Source organism: Pseudopodoces humilis, chromosome 3 (assembly GCF_049639895.1).
Source record: "Pseudopodoces humilis isolate 2021_Gansu_Grassland_sample_001 chromosome 3, ASM4963989v1, whole genome shotgun sequence".
NCBI lineage: Eukaryota > Metazoa > Chordata > Aves > Passeriformes > Paridae > Pseudopodoces > Pseudopodoces humilis.
In genome coordinates, this window is record NC_142202.1 from 53,779,175 (window position 1) to 53,798,436 (window position 19,262).

At 36.0% G+C, this 19,262-nt stretch overlaps 1 protein-coding gene across 5 annotated transcripts in view; it reads right to left on the minus strand.

The window, feature by feature from the left end:
* The window catches only part of ZDHHC14 (zDHHC palmitoyltransferase 14), a 92,844-nt gene that overhangs the window by 45,700 nt on the left and 27,882 nt on the right, over positions 1-19,262 (minus strand). The window lies entirely within an intron of this gene.

A 19,262-nucleotide genomic window follows, 5' to 3' on the forward strand; every position in this document is an offset into this window, starting at 1 on the left:
GAGCACCCTGGGTTCAGTTCCACATGTTACAAGTTAACATCAGAATGAGACTGGGCTGCCCAAGGGGTTTGTTGTTTCTCCTTCTGTTCTCATTTATGGCTCCTCTCAGCTTACCCTTCCTTTCAACTCCACTGCATCATTGCTCCAAGCCACTGTCCCAAACTTCTGCCCTTATGCCAACACAAATCTTCGTCAGGTTCTTTGGTGAGCGAAGTTAGTTTACTAAAATGTATGAAAATGACACCATTTTGTTGACTTCTCTTTCTGTCTAACAGACCAAACATGCACTTGAAAAGGATACTGGCACAAAGCAAGGGAGAAAGAAGCACACATGAAACTACAGGGAGAGGGAAATTTGGACATTGGGATGAGACCTCAGTTCAGCAGCTGTCAGTAAAGTTTTCATTCAGACCACAGCCTCTTGTGAAATCATGTTCTAACCTTGACCTCTTCCAATTTAGAGATGGCAACAGAAATACCCATATATAGACAGATTAAAGGCAAAGACTCTGGGCTAGAAGAACAAAAATAGCTTATAACTTATTTTTCTAATGATAAGTTGCCAGTACAAAGAAAGCAGCCAAGGACATGCAATAAGAACAACACGGGCAGAGGAAGACGTAAAGATGGGCAAAATGTGAGGGCACAGCAAAAACCTTGGACGTTGCTGCCTGATAAAGAATTTATAAAGATAAACATGACAAAGAGAATGATCAGAGTGAAATAATGTCACTGTTGTGGCATTCAGAGGGTTTCCTCTTTTTACTTGTTTTTTTCAGAAGAATGCTGCTGGCACACAAAAAATGTGGTATTATTTGAGTATAGATTAGTCCAAGTATTTTTACATGAAATTCCTAACAAGACTAGCTAAGGAAGTTTTGCATTAGTTTCCTACATCTGCCTCATTCTTTTGTACAGCTTCTTAAATCCCTATTGAATTGTTTAAAGGGATATTAAGGAACACACAGACTAATTTCAATAAGACTTGAAATTTACTTCTAAAAAACTAATTTATTTCATTATGATTTTTTGTTTTGAACATTCTTTCTAAATCACACACTCCTTCATTTTACAGTGGTAAAGCAATTTTAGAAACTTACTTGATAAAATACAAGACAAAAAGCACTCTTCTGAAAATTTGCCTTATTTCAAATTCAGGAAATCTGGAATGCTGCAAGCATGTGAAGATTACGGAAAACAGAACAGTTGTCAAACAAAAGGCAGAATGACAACAGGAAGAGAAGCAATAGCCAGAATACTACCTTTTCATCATCTTTATAATCTAAAATATTATGCCCTAATCAGAAAGGCATATTTATTGAATGGATTCAGATGAGAGGCATTTAAATGTACCATTTAACATTGCTTAAATGCTTTACCAGCTTATTCTCTATTTTACACTATTAGATACATTTTTTAAATCGGTATTTTTTCTATACTTGCTCTATTTCTTGGGGCTAACTCCATCTAAAATTAATTCTAATTGAAAATAATTTTTAAGTGGAAACACATATAAACTAATAGTAATTCTAGTATATAACTAAGTATCCTAGGCTCTACCAGCACGTAGAGACGATTACTTAAAACAAAGAAGATTAATATGATGAAATAGCACAGATTACTGAACCAGCATGATCCTTAAACCTAATAAGGTAAGTGCTTTATAGGTTCTCTCCAACCTATTACAAAATAAAATTAGCTTAACATTACCCTGAACAGCAAAAGCTCAACAACTGGTCTTCAAAGTTTCATGTAGAAACTGGATGCAGTTTGGTCTTTAAAGCTGCTCAAATCCATGAGCAATTACTAAGAATGAGGGACTGCAGGGACCTCTCTCCTCTGGTTCAAACCTGCAAGCATTCAATGGAACTCCTTGCAGCTCCACTGACTCCATTAATCTGTAATGCATTACCATTGAAATAAGATTTACATTGGTTGGATTTGAATGTAGGAATTCAGATGAAGCAAAGCAAGCACTGTTGATTATGACATTGTAAAAGATAACCACAAACTCTCTCCTATAAGTAAAGGGTTTAACACAGCAGATATACGACAATCAAAGCAACAGCCGTGCATGAACTCCCAATTTTTATTGCTACATGAATTAACTCTAATGATACTCTGTCAAACTTCAAAGGTGGAATTAATAAAATGCATAATGCAAAATGAACCTGTCTCTGAAAGAGATGTGGTTACTGAAGTTCCTGCAAGGACAATTATATTTTACTTTGTTCTAGAGACAAGGAACATCTTTGTTTTACAAAACACTGTTTAAAAAATTTTGATTCCATCGACTGTTGGCCGAAAATTTCCAAGCAAGATAGTAAGAAAATGGGGGAATATCTACCAAACTGGTAGATACATCAAGTGCCTGACTCTTATGAAATGTCAATGCAAGTATGTATCATTAAAAGACAAACTTAGAAAAGGCATAGCTTCCAAACATGCAGCAAATTGAAGTCTTGCTTTATTGCTATTTCCGTTCCCTGACTAATTACTTACTCGAGAAACTAAAAATACATTTATACTTAAATTTTCTAGTTTTGCATACAGTGCAAGGTTTGGTTTTCATAGTGTAAGATGATCAATCAATGAATTTGACTAAATACATAAGCTTGCAATTTCTTTTAAACAACCCATATAGAGCACTTCCTTTCCTGTTGTGCTTCATATCGCTTCCTTATTATTTCTTATTATTTCCTGTTATGTGATTTTATAACTAAACCATCAGGTTAATCCCAAGTACTAATGAACTGAAATGAAAACTGGGACAAAACAAGCGGAAATGCATTACGCCACAACTAAGTCCCTAAAGGAGTGTGAGTTTCAAGATGATTTTTCACAGGATCCTCTGGGAACTGAAGCACACACAAAAAGCTCCTGCCAGTTATTGAACTCTGAGCTTCCAATGAGCCAGAGATTGTTTTCACCCTCCCCAATCTATAAGGTCTAAAGGCTATATGTAAAGCCTAGCTCTTGCTAAAGGGCAAAGGCCTGTCAATGCAATCCCTACCTCTGGCCACGCTCCACTGTCCCTTACCCTGTATAGCACAAATGAGCTGGCTAACATGAAGTTAAAACAGAATTGTTCTTCATCTGTCCCCTTTTCCAAACAACAACAACAACATCTCCAAAAAACCCACAAAACCAAAACCACCAAACTCAAGAAAACCAAAACCACCAAACTCAAAAAACTCCCAAAAACATTCCTTTCATCAGTTTCCTAAACAATTTAATTCACTGTGAAATTAATGGGTGCTAGAAAACAGGTAGGAACACACAGAAGGCAGGATGAAGTTCATCTGTGATTTCTAGATCCACTCAGCTGCTATGCAGAAAGCCCACTCAGGAATAGCAGATCCAGTGCCTTATTGTCATGATTTAACCTGGGAGGTATCTAAACTCCACACAACTGCTCATTTACCCATTTACCCTGGTTTATTTTTATTTTTTTTTTTACTCTTCTTTTCTCTGCAGTTCTCCATATTATAAGTCTTTTGTTCAGAACACACAAACAAACTTTCATCTAAAATACAGGAAAAACGTTTACATCTTAACTTCTCAGTGAATGCCACTATAATAAAAGCCTTTGAATATTCATTGAAAAGCAGATATAGCTCTTCTTAGGACTCCTTTACTTATAAAAATGGAGAACTGATAATCCTACCCACCCTACACAGCAAAAGTATATATCACATTGCTATAAATAAAGCAACTGGAAACATCAAGGAGGAGGATAAAACCAAGAGAGCTTAACCTCCTCTTCCCCAAAAGAAGCAGAGCTGAGCAATTCAGCAACTTGATTATAAAAAGACTCAAGAGGCTTGTGTGTAGTAACTTCACAGCCACGGGTCTCCACAAGTGCTGGAGTTTTACCTGAAATGGCATCCTTTGCTCTCTCCTGCTGCCTCCTCACAGCCTCATGTGAATTCTCTTATCCCACACTAAGCACTCATTGGAGAGGCAGACTGGCATACTGCAGGCTACCTCAGGTTGAAAAAACTCCAACAACTAATTTGCACTCATGATTCCAAAGCAGTGCCAGATCGCCATATCTAAAAATGGGTCAGTTTAAATATATCAACTTGCAAAGACCAGCTTGAGGCAAATAATTTATTTCATAGAAAAAAATAAAGCACACAGTGCTTCATCTACACAGAGAGCATCACCACTACAAATATTTGGATTAGCAATATAATTGAAACAGCTAGGAACAGCCTTTTACTGTTTGCCTTAGAACCAAGATTTGGGTGCAAGTCACAGAAGTCCAGGCATGAGAAGTTTAAGAAATACCCTACAATGAAAGATTGCTTTGGAATCACCAGAGTTTAGTAATGTCATAGCATTTAATTACCTTCAGGGATATGTACAGAAAAGACTCCACTGTTTGAATAATGCAACACTTCTGTCAGAGCGCCTCCTTTTTCTGGAAGATGTTTAAATGCTCTTTATAGACTAATATATTCAATACTTATCAAACCTAGATAAGCAAGTTCAAATTGAAAATCAGTGGCTTTATCATATTATACTTTTCTCTGTACTTCCACAAACACATGACTGAGGGGCACTTTCCTCTTGGGAAAGGCCACTGACTGAAATTACTAATTTCATATTCTCTTCCTGTACTCTTCTATAATTCACCAATTATTTCTACCATACATCAACTCTGTGATTTAAATCACCTGTTTAAGTAAAAAAAAACATATTCCAGCATGTTTTCTCTTAAGCCAGCTACATCAAGAAATACATATAACAGAAAAATAAAATGGAAGTTATCACAGAAATGTTACTTCAAAAATGAAAAACTAAGGATGAAAATAATTCCTGTTAATGATTTAAAGTTGAGGATATCACAGAAGATTCCATAGCAAGTGCACGAACAAAAATATTTCCACATTTAAAATAATTATGTTCTTCACACAAATGTCAGTCACTTAAGAACTACAGTTACTTTACAGTTATATGCCATACAGTAACCAAATATTTTGACTGCTAATGCATAAACCAGATCTGAATGTAGAATAAAGAAATGCCCAGTTTTTACAGTTTCTTAAAAATATTTTATTCAATATTCCCACTCAGTTTTAATTTTTTGTCATATGCAAATTTCCTTTTCTACTGTTTTATTGAGATTTTCAAGCCTCTTCGCAAGTAATATCCAGTTTTGTCCAGTAATTATCACAACCCCTATTTTAATGTAAACCAAAACAGGATTTCAGGTAGGGGAGATTAACCAACACAGGATGTTACTGCTATCCTTCTTTTAAAGCGTAATTTATTTCTTCAATTTAACATCTGCCTATTTTTGTCAGACTGCCAAAACTAAAAATTGTCACAAGAAGGTGAAGCAAAGAAAAGGTCATTGTTACATCCACTGCGACTATAAATTCCAAATTATTTTCTTCTTCTAACATTTCAATTATGCAACTTGTTAGCACCTGTATATGACATGATCCCCACTGAAAGAATACTTACTTTTGCCAGTATTTATACAGACGGCTTTGGAAGTGGAATGATGTGAACTCTCTACAGCCATGAGAATCAGAGAAAAGCTGTTACTTCACTGTTACTTGCTGGAACTGCAACACAAGATTTATTCTCTATCTTTCCACTGTCAAACATGTTCTGCTGTCCACCTTCCAGTTTCAGATGCTGACATAAAAACAATTCTCACAGACACTTTCAACCATGCAAATACCACACTAACTGTTGGTCTTCACTTTGGCACTTTCACATAAACAGGAAACCAGTGGGACATGAAGCTAAATAGAAATGGAAATCTTCTGAATACCTAGAACAGAGATTGCAACTGACTGTACAAAATGACATCATATTTGCCTGTATCTCTGTAGCGCACCATCTCTAAATGTACATCACCAATATGCAACCTATTTCACTGAGTCCTTCAAACACTGAGATTGTGAGCTCCACCTTTTGCCCTGGTGCTTTCTGTCTTTAACCAGTTTTGCTGCTTTGGCCCCCAGTCCCCCAGACACTCTCCTGACTGAGGAGCTGCCTGGGACTGGATTGGATAAATTTGGATCCCACCATTGTTCAATTTATCTGAGGATATTTGCAACTGAATTTAAAGAGAAGATGCTACCATGGGTTAATCAGTGGCTTCATACACAGCAACACAGACCGTAATCAGGAGGAAGATCCAGAGTTTGGTAACTTTCTATAGCCTTCCTCTACCCTGTCTTCTGACTACATCTCTTCTCCATGACAAAGCTTGCCTTTCAGGTTAGCAGAACATACTACAGCCAAAGAGATGAGCTACATGGAACTAAGAAGCATTTTGATTGTGTCACTTCAAATAGCTACACTAAATGAAAGGATAAATGCCCAGTGTGTTGCTCCTCATTCCCTTCTGTGACCCTTACATGATAACAAAGTTCAGGAGTTTTCAGGTTTGTGGCCAATTTCTGAATAGTTTTTCTATGGAAAGGTGCAACATAATGGGATTTATAGCATTTTCTGTCTGCAAGTGCTCAGAAAGGAGCAACCTTGGTGCATCCTGCTCCTAGTTCTAAAAATTACACTAAAGCTCACAGTGGATAAATGACAAAGCAAAGTGTATATCCAACACTGCAGTAGAGTAAGCAACCTCTACAAATAAAGGACAGACCAGTAGCACAAGCTTCTGTTTCTTCACAGGTTTACAAAACCCCTTTTTTCCTAGACCACTTCCATTCTTTTCTCATATTGGACAGTTTGTCAGATACATTTCTATTCTGTCCATGAAGTCAAAGCTTACAAGGATACAGAAGAGTCTAATGAGATTTTGCTGAATGGATGAAAAAAGGACTGAAGACTACACATCTTATAAAAACCAGACATTATCCTAAACCACACTCTAATCTAGAGAGAAAATTCTATTTCAAATGTATGTTAATTAAAATGCTAAACATTACATTTTAGTCCTGAACTGCAATACAGCATTAATATCCTCTACGTCCCAAATACATACTAACAACCTTACTTAAAACATGCAGAAAATACTAGGGCTGGAGGGAAATAGAAGTAAACATTCAAGAGCTAAGAGTGCAATTATTCTATTCAGAAAAGCAACAAACCTTAAAATAGCAAGCAGCATGGCAAATACCATGTTGCCAGTATAGCTGTATTCATTCTCCCAAAAGATTTTAAATGCAACTACTCTTGAATTAAAATTCATAGCCATGAATGCATATAAGCCCTATTACTGGTGTCTGAATCCTCATCAGCACTGAGAAATACTAAGATAAGAGCTCTCTGCAATTTTTCAGTCTTTTAGAACAGTAAAGAGCCATTAAAATGTAACAGTCCACATCTGCCAACCCAGAACAACTGCCAGGCTTGTGTTTCACGCTCATGTACTAAGCAAAGGGTATGATTATCTCACTGTGAGCATCCTCAGGACAGCACAAATCTCCTTCTTAGAACATGAACACATTCTGCTGCTTCTCAACAGCAGTGATAATCATTCACAGCATCTTCAGATGCATTTTGTTCTGCAACCTAAAAAAAAAAGTAAACACTTGTTCTGAAAGTCTGTCCTACCCTAGGGTAAGGTCCCAGGAAAAAAGGCAGCATTTGGGAACACGATTAACACTGATTGTAATAGAACCTAGTACCAATATGAATCCAGTCTCTGAGAGAGTTTTATTAATTCAGACTTTATTAACTCCTTCTCTCTTGTTTATGGAAACATACATACAACTGACAAAAGTAATTAAAACATCTGTAGGCACACTGCCCTCAACAAAAACCTCTCAAGGTACTTCTCATATGGTACTGAGGAACTAAATTAAATATTAAATCTCTATGCCAAGGAAATCCGCAAAATAAGCAAAGGGCAAACAAAGGCCCTGGTAGCATTACTGGCTAGAAGAAGTCTATCAGAGTCAAACTGATACAGGGAAGTGTCTAGACTACACAGTAAGTACTGAAAATATTTTTGAAATACATCTTATAAACCCCCCAGTTGCTAATATGCTACATTACGACCTACAGTGCAATCATCCCTATTTTTGTATATGACATTATAATATTGATACTAAAATTAGGTAAAACTATACATGCATTTCAAAACAACAAAGAAACATTCTTTACTTTTTTAACTACTCTGCAGTCAAATGCTTGTAGCTTAGCCAACCCTCTGCAGCTGCTTCAACATCATGCCAATGCCTTCACTTCCTCAGCTTTTCTATCCTTAGGAAACAATCTCTGGAGACCTAAAGAGTATTGCACAAACAATATTGTATCCTCCAACTGTTGCTAAATGCAAAATCCATCTTTCTTATTTTGTTTCTTTTGAAGGACACTGAATGTGCGCACTGGACTTCATTTTTGGTTGATGAAATCATATTTTATTTTCTTTCAAAAAGGAGACAGATCAACCTAAGAGAGGCCCATTACAAAAGAGGTCAGAAACAGTTCAGTGGATGGGGCAAGAGACCAGGAATCAGTAAAGCTGGCTTCCTGGATCAGCCAGCATTCTGCTGCCTGACCCTGTGCAAAGGCAACTCACCACACTATGATCCCTCTTTTTTTTAGAGCATACACCTATCCAGGACACATTCAAGACAAAAATTACATGCCAAATCCTGTATGACTATAAAAATTCCCCATGTTATTTTTTTTTATTGGGGGATTTTTTTGCTGCCAGTGAACCCTGATGATGGTCTTGGACACTACCGTACAAAAACACTGTCCAAGCAGCAAGCAAATCAGCTGGAATCTCTAGGTAATACTGAAATACAAATAATTGCTAACAGGAAACACTGCTTGGCGTACACAATACAATAGGGGAAGAAAAAGGAGAAGGACTTAAAATAGTAACTCCATATGTTACTGAGCTGATTATTAGTTGTCTCATTAAAAAAATACTATGATTACAAAAAGATTAAGAAAATTTATCAATCCAAAAGTGTTTCAGCTTCTCCTAAAGAGACAAGGTGTTTGTCCTTTATATGCTTTATAAAATGACACAATTCAGCTTTAAACAAGAACTTTACCGGTTTTTAAATATATTTAATAGGAATCTGATGCTGATAGACACATTAGGAAGTTTCTTTCCAAGTATAGTCAGCCCATCTTTGTCAATATTTTAGACAATAACTCTAAGGAAATTACTTCAAAGTTCTGAGGGGTGAAAAGTTTCTAAAGATACCTGATTTCTTCTTTGTTCTGTGAAATAAATGATACTGAGAAACAAGTGTGTTTCAAGAAAATAATTTCATTCAAAAAAAGCCCTAGACCTTTTGAATTTCAGGATCTGAGCCTTGAAGCAATCAGATATTATCTATTTGCTACTGTGAGGAATTGACAGTAGTCCATACAGACCAAAGTAATTTCTTCTATCACTAACATGCTGAGAGTAATTTTTTGTTGACAGTCCAAATGAAGCTCCTCTTCCTCTCAGACAGCTTAGTCATTTCCACTCCTGCCTTGTGCTGACACAATGTTCCAGGGAGTAAGTGCTAAAGTGAGAAGTGAGATGGTTGTTTGTTTTTAAAATTGCTAGTTTTCATTGCTTAGATTTGTCTGTGACTTATTGTTGATTGTCAATGAATAAATGATCAACTTTCAAATATCTGAAATAATACTCAGTTAAACTGTAAACACAGCTACAAGAGAGAAAAGCTTTGAAATATTTTTAGGGAAAAATCACACACCTCCATTTAATTTGAGGCACAGCATAGGGTTGACTCCAGCACAGTAAGTACTATGTAGTAACACTGAACTTTAAAGGAAAGCAACAGACATTCACAGTCAATATGAATAGGTTCAATTAATCTTGCAGCCCATTATAACAGAGCTGACTGATTAAAGAAATAAGCTAAAGTACATGAAAATCCCTAGCCCTTTCAACATTTTGCTCTTGAACTCCACAGAATTTTACAGAGAAAAGTTTTTTGAAACAGAAATCCTGATTTCACCCAGCCTCATCAAAACACTTACCTAAGTTAAAATAGGTCATCATCTGCAGAGATATGAACTACATTTACAAAGTAATTCTACCATTACCATTATAGCAACAAGGGAAGTCTAACTTTTCTCCTCTCCTTTGTTTTTGATTTTGTTATATAGCAGTTCTCTGAATCCTAGACAGCAAAAAAAGCTTTGGTATTACATGAAAGTTACTGCTACTTGATATAAGATTTGTTTAATTTGCCACTTCCTCTTGTGTCAGGCAAAAATATTTGCTGTATGATTTTACTTAACAGAATTGGAATCTTCTTGAGATAGAACAACAGTTAAATTGTTAGCATTGATATATATTCTCCACACTGTAACATATCATTAGTGACAACACTTCAGTAACTATATAATTTCTAGGCTTAAGTAAATTATAAATAATCCCATGATTTCATGGGTAAAAATCCTACTACATTGTCAAACTTCCCTTATTTTTCACTTTCTTTAAATCCTGAATACAGACATCAGGTGTTTTGTGCTATCTACTTGCAAGAAAAACACATCTCCCCATCAGTCTCTCCGGCATTTACTGTTAGAAATCTCTGCTTAAGAAACTGGGCAAATCTGTATTTGTTCCCAATGCCTGTATGAGTTGATTAAATGAACTCCAGCAAACACAGAATAATCACATGAGCCTAATCTAAAAGCCAAATGTTCAGTGTCATCTCTAAGACGACACAAACACCTCTAAATTGGGAAAGGATTAACACTGGAGCGGGACTACAAGTGGACTAAGTAGTGAAGCTTACCGACCATTTGAGCTGGGAAACACCAAAACACCTTTCTTCAAAACTAACTAACAGCTTTCCTCAGCTCACAGCCCTTTCCTGTGAACACAAGAATCCCCGTGGTCAGTATTGAAGATTCCTGAGTGCTGGTTGTCCTTCCACCCACCATACACATTAGCCATGAGACATGGATAGCAGCCATAAAAACAGCACCTTGTGTTCACAGTGAAATTTAACTTTTACAAGATAGCTGTCCAGGGAAGCATCTTGATAAACAGTTCTTTTAAATAAAAATGCAACCAATTTTTTTATTCCTACTTAAGTAACAAGGCTCAGCACCTGACAAATACTTCAGTGCTTCAACACTGCAGACTCCAGACAGAGGATAAATCTCTGTGCTCAGCAGTGAAACATCTACGGAGACTACACCTGAGAGCCTCATTTTACAGAAGGATGTTGTAGCTCGGTGGTTTCAATTATCTCAAACTGGCAGGAAAGAGTTATATTCCAGTGTTATAAGCCTATAATAAAAGAGAAAAGAATCATTTTGGGGGGAAAGGCGTTTTCAATGCAGCACTGACTGAATAGCTTCATTTTTGTTCCTTTCAGCAATGCTTCCTTTCCAACAAAAGCAAATTTTGAGTGACAGGAAAGTACATTTCCCTCTCTGCCCTGCAGCTCACTCTGTGACTGTGCAATCAATGGCAAAGTCTGAAACAGGAAAAAAGAAACCCACCAAAACCCAACAGTGCAGAGAATGATAAATGCCATACAAAAATATATGTCCTTGTATGGCCTGGAGCTCCAGAAAACAAAAGAAAGATCCTTGAAGAAATGCAAACATCCAAGATACAGACAATCCTTAGTTAACAAGGTTTTTTTTCTTCCAAGTATCATACTAACTACCTGTACACCACCACTACTGTTTTGTTGAGGGACATGCTATTGAGTAAATTGGGTCAACACAATGGCAATGACGAGCAAGTGCCATCTTGTTGACAAAGTACAAAAATACATTCCACAAAAATCCTCACACAGACAGACTTTTATATATAATACAGGTGATACTTAAGACTAGATTTGTATATTATTTCAATCACCAACACTTCTCCCAGCCCTTTTTTTCACTTGGTCTAACAAAGCAGAATGGAAAGAAACTATCAACTGCACTTTGGATTTAATCATGTCTCATTCACACTCAGAGCTGCATCAACTTAATTAAAAGCAGGACTGTAAGCAAGTTGAAGCAGCTTTACACCTTATAGGTAATCACCCAATCCACTTTAGGTTAATTTATGTGTAATTCAACTCACCAAAGCAAAAATGTCTAGCAGAGGCAATAGGAAGGAAATAAGGAAATTTCCTGTGTGTACAAGCTGTAACTTAAACTTGTTTTTGCATGAAGTCAGTAGCCAGATTTCAGATCTTGGAGTCCCAAAGAGTAATAATGGAGTTTTGGTTCCCACACCCATGTGAAGCTAGATACATAGACAAAGCATAAAGAATTCTCCAGCTACAAGGACAGCAAAGGAGCCAATATAGATGGGGACTGTAGTCACTACAGCAAAGTTCATGAAAGAACTGAACCTGAACTGACTTTTTCAGGAGAGGTTAGAAGAGCAGTAACAGACATTTGCATTTGAATATACGAAGCCTGGAAGAGACAATGTGAAAAATCAAAAATAATGGTAAAGATAATCCAGAAAACTGAAAAAAAGCAGCATATTAAACCAGAAATTAAGTAGGAAGTTTTTGTAACTAGTCTAAGAAAGCAGTTATATGTTACCATATGAATAGCAAGCAATAAATAATTGCATTTGTGAAACCAATTCTGACAAATAAAGACCTCTGAATTTGCCTTAATGACCATAAAAAGTGCTTTAGAGTGCACCTTGATTTACTCATCAACTGAGGCAAACTAATAATACTTGCAAAGAAATTCCTGCCTTTTGTCCTATCCAGACGAACATTGCCTTATGTGCTCTTCGCAAAAACACCTGCACAGTGTCCCAAACCCTTATTGTACTCCAGATTGCCAAAACCTCTACCTCATGTAAATCATAACAAGAGCTCACAAAAGCAGAATAACCCATTAATATAAAAGACAAAGAATAGAAAGGAATTTCTGAAGAACATAATCCACTGCATTTGCCAATACAATCACACTTTTACCACAGTTGCTTTGGCAGTTTAGATTTTCCACATATAAGTCAAAAAGACAACATGAAATGCTTGACCCTTTATTTGACAGCCTGCTTCAATGATTTTTTTTTTCTCAAATTAGTACACTTTTTAAAAGCAGATTACTGATCCTAGATAACTACTACACTAAACAACCCTAATTTATTAACAGGGCTGTTATGAAGCAACTTTTTTTAAAGCAAACATATAAATTAGCTTCACTAAAAACAGCTGTTTACATCTCATTTTATACAGAAGAAAAATACAAGTGAGTCATACACAAGATAAAGCAAAGCACACATAAAAGTAAACTGATCTACAGATTACAGAAAGTGATTGATCCTGTAAATTACCCCCAAGCAAAAAACTATAAAAGTCTGTATCTTTGGCATAAAGCAGATAAAGTGACTTAGAGAAAGTCTAGACTTGATTATTCAAATTTACACTTTTTTCTAAGAGATAAAAATATATTCCCGACGAACTCCTGAAAACCTGGAAAAAGCTCACTTACATTAAATAATAGTCTTCTTACTAATGATTAACTTGTATAAAAATAGCAAAATTCAGTCAATAAGAAACTTTTAATAATAAAGTTAAAGCTGAACATTTAAAGACTTTTAGCCAAAAGAATTATCCTCATCTAAATTGTTTAATTTATAGGAAATTATTACTAATCCCTAGATTAAGAGAGGCATATGATTTAAAAAAAGATCAACCAGGAGCTGAGGCAGAAAATTATGTTAACATTTTTTTACTGAAAGCTTCACAAGAAAAGATTTGTGCAGCTTGTAAGAAACTTATTCAGAGTATTTATAACTTACAATAGGCATATTGATAAGATATTATGCAAAATATGAAGGCATATTCATAAACCAAAGTTGGACAAAAAGTCCAACTTCAGTAAAAAGAATTTTAAGTCACCAAAATGTGACTTAAAGTGGGAAAAGATACAAGATACAAGTGGGAAAAGATATGTTTAAAAGGTGAGATCTGCAAGACCCAAAAAAAACCCCACAGGGCAGAGATCAAGGAAATCCGATCCCTTGCCAAGCAGCGCTGGTAGCACAGACCAGCAATATGGTTTGAAATATTCAAAATTAGAACTTTAATGTAGGGTGTATTTGGAAAATGACTGCTCTGTAGCATGTCTCAGCTGACGAAACTGCTGCCTCACTCTTTGAAACAAAGACTTGCATTTCCCCAAAACTTACTAAGTTTACTATTCTTCCAATACCTATTTTCATATTCAAAATTTGCCAAGGCTTTGCAAGGGTTTTTACAGCCACTCATTTTGATACTCTGGCTGAGCATGGAATTCATCCCCAGCAGACAACCAACACAAACAGCATTTAAGGTCTTTTTTTCTAGTACTACATTTGCTGTCTCACTCCTACTTGAAAAAAAATCCTGCTGTAATAGCAGCCACTATTGTAAAGCAGTAAGACATTAAGTCATCATTTTGCCTCAATATTTCATTTTGCTTCCTCAAAACCACTTCAGAATGTTATTTTTACTCATGGTATTGCTAAATACAACTACTAAAAGCTTAGAAAAAATGTTCATTATAAATAACACAAATTTCACTCTCAGCACAACATTACATCATGACGCTACCAAAGCAATCAGAAAAGCTGGCAGTCACATACCAGATACAGCAACAGGACACATCAAATCCACAACACATCATGTTGAGTATCATCCAAACCTGGAGAGTTTTTTAGCTAAAGAAACTTTAAGATTAGCCTTCTATTAATGCTTCCAAAGGTGATGGACAAGGTTACAGGACTTCCAACTGTGATTAGATACCCGAATTGTATATATGAAATTATGAGCATCTTGACCACTCGCTCTAACAGGCAGCTTTCTTGGCAAAACAGCAAATTAAAAATGTTTTGCACTAAAATCCATCCCCTCATGCAGTCACAGAATTTATACAATCTCTAAACTCTTCTGAAATAGCTGCATGTGTAAATCTCACAAGCCCCTAGGAATTTGCTAGACTTCTTTGTCTTCACATGTCCTGAACAAAACCAAGAATCTAATATCATATACAAGTCTGTACAGATTCATATGCATACATCCTTATACATATGAGTGCACAAACACATACATACACGTGTATTCTGACCCTCGTGGTCCCAGGGAACTTTGAAGTGCTTCCAGTGCAACTGTACCTAGCTATGGAGCAATCCAAAATCTATTCTGAAGTTTTATCTCTGAAGAACAAAGACAGGTGACACAGGCATTAGCTAGTGCAGGGGAATTTGAGAAATCTGAGGAAGGAAAATGAAAAAAGGTTCAAAGCAAAGGCTAAGCACAAGCAGTGCCAGAGTCATGCTTTTTTTAAACCAACTGTAAAAAGCTGACCCGAACCTCTACAAAAGGGGAATTTGACAATACACTGAAAAAATAATATATTAAAAGCCAATATAAAACCACTGCCACTTCCAACATTTGGTAGGTGTAAGTCCAAACATCAGTGGGAGTTCATTCTGACAAGAGATTTATAGCCATATCTTCACACTATGGTACTACTAATCATAATCTATATGGTACTCTAAGGAATAAAAAATATATTTGGCCTGAGCAAAGCTGGAAATTCTCTCCCAGGACATCTGATAAAGCAAGCTCAGAAGAAATATTTCTGACATTGTTTTCTCTCATCAGAACTAACTATTCCAATTTAGCAATTGGTTTAAAACCAGCAAGTATGTTGCAGAGAAGCACTGATAAGATTAAGAGGAGGTGAAACAGACAGTGCAACTCCACAAGTTGTAACAGTCATATTATTCTTTGGCCTAAAAAAATCCATCAAAAAGTTCTACCATAAATTAAGTCCATCTTCAAAAAAGAATAAAATTAAATTTAGAATTGAAGTATTAAAAAACCCAAATATATAAAAATTAATTCTGATTAGTGCACTTAAATCCACTTTAACTTTGCAACCGGAGTGATGCATTCCAGAACAAACCTCTTGATTTCTTTGATCGTTTTTCAAAACAACACCAGGTTGTGAAGTAATTTTTTTTTTCTTGGTTAAAAAATGTGCTATGAATCATCAAGAAAACCACTGCACAGCACTTCCTGAGCTCTGCTAATTCATTTCAGACAAGGAACAGCAGTTTCTATCCTTTCTGGAGCCACTTTCAGTAGGGTCAAGGCACTTCAAAACATCATTACAATTAAACCTGTTCTCTGTATACATTTATACAGCATTAGCATACGACTGTAAATTCACAACTCCTCTGTAAAGCAATTTTCAAGAAAAGACTTTGCTAAATTTGTGCCAATCTTTTACTACAAGTATTAACACTATACAGGATGAATAAAATTGCCAGGCTGCAATCTATATTATGAAAAATAGAAAGAAAAAAAATGGCACAGAATATCACACAGAAGATGAAACTGGATGCAGACAGATGAAATGGTTGACAAAACAGGCAAAATTTAAAACATTAATGCAACACCAGGTATTACTGAAAAACTAAAGAAGCCATACTTTAATTTCTATAGAAAAATGAATTTTTTCTTCATTGTGAGCTTTATCCTCAAAATGCTTGAAACAAATTTTTTTACTGTTAAAACCACACTCTTTTCTGAAAGCTTCACATTTTTATATGAACTGTATCAATAGCCTTAGATCAAGGATGAGAGAACATTTCAAAAACCTTATTACATGCTGGTTCTACTCAAACAGTGAAAACAGTAAGGGAAGAAGCAAAGATGTTCCTGAATGGCCTCTGCTCTCTGCCTGGATTTTTTAAGAGGAAATTTCTTTTAGAGAATTTCTTTTTTATTATTGCAATATCGCCTGTTGCCATCAAATACTTCCCTACAAGATTTATATAAGCCTACCAATTATGTAGCAAGTGTTCCCTTATCTGACAATGCACTTATTTTACTCCATGGTTGATGTTCCATCCCTGCGAGTGCTCCTGGCCAGGCTGCATGGAGATTTGAGCAACCTGCTCTAGTGGAACGGGGCTGGGATTAGATGATCTTTAAGCTCTCTTCTAGTCCAAACAATTTAATGATTTTATGATCTCTTTGTGTATTAAAAGCCACATTCTTTGCTTTTAAAGAAAATAAAGTTATTCCTGTTACTTTTCCTTTAGAAAGAATATATTCTCTACTACTACCTCATCAATACTGATCAGAGTATTAAACTCATGGGGGAGTGGAGAAAAAAACTGAGCAAAAAGGGAATAATACTGATTCTTCATAGTAATCTCTTTGAAAATAGAATTTTCCAAGAGTACTTCATAGACATTTACAATATGCAACCAAATATTTTGCATCTTGACATACCTAATCCAGGAAAAAATCTCAAAAATACATTTCCTTTTCCTATGTGCAATCACAAGACGTTAACAAGTTTAAGAGCTGGAACTTGAAAAAAAATACACTAGGAAAACCATTCTGACAAAGAGTATGTTTAAAAATAAGGACAGGAAAGAGGCAGAACTGAAGAGAGGTAAGAAACATTTGAATAGAAAAAATATTAACAAACAGGCTGATAAATATGTTGCAAATTCTGACATTTTTGTTATGTAGAACCTTCAAAGAGAGCACAGCATGTTACAGCAGGAGGCCCTGTTTGAGAGCTCCAGTTTAAATCATCCCAACTAAAAAATCTCCTGCTGGGAGATTTTTATCTGAAGAACTTAATTAATAGCAAGTTTAATATATGGTCTCTAAAGTATACTGTTGGTTTTCATACAGAATAGCAAAATCAAAACAAGACAGACATAAGCAGCAAAGGGAATGAATTCTGTTTGTCTCACAAAATGTGTATTTTCTCTCCCCCTTCCTTCCCACAGGGTGGAAGGGAGAGGTATGAGAAAACATACAGCCCTGCTGAACAGGACATCCATCACACAGAGCTGACCCACCCTGCTGCAGGATGGTATCAGATACACTAGGTTCTTTCCTAAATACTCAAGTTTCTTTTTGGATGCCAAAGGGGTTATTTCTGGAATTATGAAAATTTTACAAATCTCTTCCCATGACCTTTCTGACATTCAAGCTTTGATGAATAGCTCCCACACTAGATTGCTCATTCTGAGAAGAAAATTCCATGTTCCTTTTCCTTAGTAGCAGATAAATTATGGATTGTCCACAGCAATGATTAAACACAGTTTACAAATACACTGGCATACCAGTCATTTGTTCTTAACCCCAAAAGCCTGACCTTTTTTCTGGCATGACATTTTTCTTTTCAACCTTACAATGGCCCTTGTCAAAATCAACTTTTAGAAGTTGTTCCGTTCCATATCATACTCGTGTCATAGGTCCTGCAGGCTGTTCCTAGTTACACAGCTAGGAACAGACACCGGGCCTAGAGTAAAATCAAGCTGCAAAATCAAGCACTCCAAAGTCAGAAAATGTCAAAGTCATTGCCAGAAGCAATGGGCAAGATGCCTGGGAGCCTTCATCTGCCCTTGCCCTGTGTGCATGCATTATGGAGAGTTTTTATTTATAGAATTACATCCTACCACCACCTACAAGGCTGCTCCTTGATTCAGTTAAAAAGAAGAATCAACACCCATTTACTGAGCAACTACTCAGTAGTTTGTTTTCTTCTCAGCATTTGAATTACAGCTTGAGACCTTCTCTACTGAACACTATTCAAGTTTTTGTAAAAAGGACTCCTTAGTTTCCTGGTGTGGTATTCAATAACGCTTATAATTGCATCAACTAAGCATCTTACAAAACACTGTCCTGAAAATACGTCCCTAAAATCTATAAAGCATTACCTCAAAACCTGAGATGGAAAAATTCAGGCACAGAAATGCTAAAAAACATTCAAGGTTTGGGTGTCAAACTGAATCACTCAGCAGCCTATCTTCCAGACTAAGTGTACTTGCATAGTATTTTTATTATAAAAGCAGAATTTTGTATTTATTTAACACAAAATTACCATTAATTCAATTGCATATGACAGCTCAGAGCACTTTTCTTAGTTAAATTCTAGATTCTTAAGTCAACCCAAAAAATCCCACAAGTAATGACTACAGAAATTCTGGTTTTATGAGAATCACCAAAAGAAATGTGGGAAATGTAGGAATACTGCCCAGATCTCAACACAACACTGAGCTCTACTCTATAACTAAATTCTAAAATAAAGTCATCAATACGGCTATTAGTCCCAAGCTTCTCAAATACATATACTTGGCTGAAAAATGTAGGTCACCATACTAAAAATAAGAGGATTACCTATGAAAGGCTGAAACTTTGTTCTGGGTGGGGGGAGGACATACAACATGACCAAAACCAAACCATACAAGACAGAAAACTCGACTAATGTCTACCAAAACATACATACCAAAAGCAATTTTGCACTTTAATGTAGTAGCATGCCTGACAGCAACATAATGAAGGTAATGGAAA